This window comes from Mus caroli, unplaced genomic scaffold, assembly GCF_978045245.1.
Source record: "Mus caroli unplaced genomic scaffold, Mus_caroli_1 scaffold_19, whole genome shotgun sequence".
Taxonomy (NCBI): domain Eukaryota; kingdom Metazoa; phylum Chordata; class Mammalia; order Rodentia; family Muridae; genus Mus; species Mus caroli.
Genome location: NW_028227274.1, coordinates 47,474,396 through 47,478,432, shown reverse-complemented (window position 1 = coordinate 47,478,432; position 4,037 = coordinate 47,474,396). Strand labels below are relative to the sequence as shown.

General features: G+C 45.0%; 1 pseudogene; it reads right to left on the bottom strand.

Annotated features, from left to right (window-relative positions):
* Positions 1 to 1,235: 1,235 nt before the first annotated feature.
* Positions 1,236 to 2,113, bottom strand: LOC110284487 (developmental pluripotency-associated protein 4 pseudogene; annotated as a pseudogene).
* Between the last annotated feature and the right edge of the window lie 1,924 nt (positions 2,114 to 4,037).

The window sequence follows — 4,037 nt, the reverse complement described above, 5'->3', positions numbered from 1 at the left end:
TGCAGCAAAACACACAGAATGCTTTGCTTTGCCTCCCCTCCCTTTCCCCTTCCTCTTCCCCTTCCCTTTCCCTCCCCCTTCCTCTTCCCCTTCCCCTTCCCCTTTCCTTCCCCTCCCCCTTCCTCTTCCCCTTTCCCTCCCCCTTCCTCCTCCCCTCCCCTCCCCTTCCCATCCTCTCCCCTCCCCTTCCTCTTCCCCTCCCCTCCCCCTCTCCCTTCCCCTTCCCCTCCCCCTTTCCTTTTCCCTCCCCCTTTCCCTTCCCCTCCCCCTTTCCCTTCCCCTCCCCCTTTCCCTTCCCCTCCCCCTTTCCCTTTCCCTCCCCCTTTCCCCTCCCCTCCCCTCCCCTCCCCTCCCCTCCCCTCCCCTCCCCTCCCCTCCCCTCCCCTCCCCTCCCCTCCCCTCCCCTCCTCTCCTCTCCTCTCCTCTCCTCTCCTCTCCTCTCCTCTCCTCTCCTCTCCTCTCCTCTTCTCTTCTCTTTTTTTCTTTTCTTTTTTATCTTCACACAAGAGTAGCTAACTTACAATATCCCATAATTCTAGGTAAGATGGGCACCTGTTGCGGGAAATATTAAAAAATGAACCCGCCAAGCCAACTTTTTGCACTCCTGCTTCTCTCAACCCACCAACTCTCTGGCCTCACTGGGCCACAGGGCTCCTGCCACTGGTGTCTTTCTGCCTGACAACACTCTGGCAGACCCCCCCCCCACCAAATTCCTCTCACTACCACATAAAGCCCCACACACCCCACAGTCAGCCATCTCAATACCTAATTACTCAGTAGAATCAAAACTCTTAAAGCTCATGATTATCATCAATCAGATTTATGTATCAATAAAATCACAATTTACAAGATGCCAATACAATAATTTCAGAGCCAATTGATAGTGATAAAGCTTTATCCCCATTATTCTAACCTTATGAAGTCATCACGCGTAGGCCTCCATTCTCCTTCCTCCCTCTCTCCTGAGATGCTCTCTGTCTCTGCCACTCTTAGCTCAGCCTCCTTTTCCCTTGTCCAATCACAGGCCTCCTCTGCACTAATGTCATTGTACAGGGAAAATCTTGCAACAGACACCTTCAAAGGCATAGATGTAGATTTACCTCAGTCTTGGTGTCAGCTGCAGCTCTACAGACTGCTCCACAAGAGTGGGTTTTGCAACTCAAAAGATCCACCCTTTGTACTTGGGGTTGTTCTCTGTTTTTGTAAAGAAATGCCAAACTTGAGAGATCTATCCCTTATCCTTGGAGCCTCTTAATTAAGACCTTGTTACTGTGAACACACTTAGGGTACAGCATGCTGTCCTCTGGTCATGGAGGTGGAAATATGTAGACCAGAAGCAGGAAGCAGGAAGCAGGAAGCAGGAAGAGGGCAATTTTTTTTCCTTTCTTCTCAGGTAACCAGGCTTGTCCAGCATGGAACTGAAGCCCAACCCAAAAACTTGAGGTTGCAGGAATGCTTTTCCCATGAACTACACACATTTTCCCATTGGTCTACTGGTGTTGCATTGGATCAACCCCCTTAGCATTGTCTGCAATTATTGGTCAAGGCATCAACACTGTCTAGGAGGCAGCTGTAGTCACAACAGTAGTACTGACTTTCTCATAGAACACAGGAGGATTAGTCAGGGCAGATATCTGCTTCTCTGGTACAGAGGAACCATTTAAGGGGAACTGTTTCTCCTCCTCAGTCTTCTTCTTTTTTTTTTTTTTTCTTGAGATGTCTTCATCCTGGTCTCTCTTGGTGAGTCAGGAATGTTCTCCAAATCAGGCATTTTCTCTGGGAAAGCCCCTGCAAGGAGTCATTTATAAGTGTCTAACTTCTGGCCTTTGCTGCTCAGCTTCATGTCCTGGCACCATGCTGGCAAAACTTCTTACTAGGGATAGATGCTCTGGAAAAGGAGGAACCAATACCTTCCTATGAGTACATCCTGGAGTCTCAGAATCTCATGATTTCTCCATTGGTTTACAACTGTTATCTTTCTCTGGCTTTGTTTGTTTGTTTTCTCCCATTGCTTAAGTATTCACAGAGATGTGCTTGGTTGACTAGGCATCTGGCATTCTACTTCTTCCCTGGGCTCTTATGTGCTTTGCTTCTAGCTTTCAGCAGTTTCCATCTTGAGATTAGATGACCCACCCCCCTCAAAGAAAGTTCTTCCAGCTTCCAAATGACCCCTGGTCTCAGTGCGATAATTCATTTTCTTAAGTCTTTGACTTCTACTGATGTTTGTTCATACTGGAATCTCAAGCCAGATAGTTTGTAACTTGACCTCATTTCAAAGTGCTCTGAAAGGGCTCCCTGACTCTGTGTGTCCCTCCACCTAGGCAAAAAGGATTTCTGCTTACAAGACCACAAGCCATGGAGTGATAACCAGATTTCATTTCAGATTCACATTCTTCTAGTTATCAAGTTGCTAATTCTCTGAAAGTCCCCTCATCTCTGTGCATATTAGATTTCTGTGAGATTATGCAGATCAATGTAAAACCTAACCAAATGGACTTTTTTCCTGGTGATAAGCTGAATAATAGTCACACATATTAAAAGTCCTTAGCTATTGCCATGGTGTCTGCCACATACATGTGTGTAGGTTTCTTTACTTTTTTTCTTATTCCCCCTGAACAAGTAGGAAAGCACAGCTTCTTGAAATGACATAAATTCTCAAAAAGTAACGCAGGACAAGTATTCTGACTTCCCTTAATCTTTGCTGGAAGCTCAGTAAATGCAGAGCTTGGCTAGAGTGCATGGTCTCTGCTTTGCTGTCCCCCCAAGATGCAGCCTTGGGTGTCCTGTGTGGACAGCCCCTAGTTCCCTGTCTACATGTGCACCGAGGTGTGTTCTCTGGAATCTCCATGAGCTGAGTCAAGTCTGTAATGCTACTAATGGTCTAGAATTATTTTTCTTCTAATTTACTTATTCAACTTGAACTGTCTTAACAAAAGCTCATACTCAGTTTACAGAGACTCCACCATAATTCTGTACCTCACAATCTCCCTGAACCTGACAGCAAAGAAACCTATGCCCGAGAGAATCCAAAGCAGCACAAATTTGGCCCTGAGATACACACAGCATTTCCTTCAAGCACTTCGTTGTAAGAACAGGCATTTCATCTTTAAGCAACAGAGTGCAGCCCACAGCACTTCTCAACGATTGTTATTGTCCTTTGCTGTTCTCTGTGCCTGGGGTGAAGATGAATCAGAATATTTGCTGAAATCTCTAGCATATGGTGCGTTCCTTGCTGATAATTAATAAACAATGGGTTTTATACAAAGTTGCCAGAAAAGTTCCTTGAAGAGCTGAGCTCCCGTATGTATGCCCACTGATGCCTAACTTGATGGTGCTTCAGCACCCAGAATATCAAATCTTCACTACACACTTAGGTGGTATGCTTATGCATTCTAACAGTGTGTGAGTGTATGGTGTTTATCTTCACTTCGAAGATTATAAATTATTTTGGCAGATACTGTCTCTTTCTATTTGAATGTGTAATGTGTGCCCGGAGGCGACTGCTCTTTGCCAGAGTACATCCTCCAAACAAGAGAAATCAATGAGGTTAAAGACTGTTCTGGAATACATGTTGCAAATAGATTGCATTTTCCTTCACTATCACATTTACCTCATTGGTGACTGTTCCTCTACGTCTCATGTTCGCTACGGTGGATTTCAAAATGTATGTTGTGTTCTTGAATCATTTAAGTAAGATAAATTAAAATTGGTAAAGCACAGAATTCTATTTCTCAGTTTTGATTTGGGATGACAATCAAATGCCAGTCTAAGAACTACATTTTATTCCCAAGTCACAATGCATATGCTCTTCCAGTGAGCTTTTCTTTGTTTTTCTGTCTTCTTCCTTCCCATCTTGTATTTATCAATAGAATTATAAGGTTTCTCAGGCCATAGGCCTACTGGGTCCTTGGATGTTTCCCAGCCAGACTGCCTTAGTGACAGGAAGGGTGGAGTGCCAGATAGCATTGAGTGTATTCTTACTCCCAGGTGATGGTAAGTCCTGGGCTACAATGAGGCGAAGAGGAAGATGAAGAGGA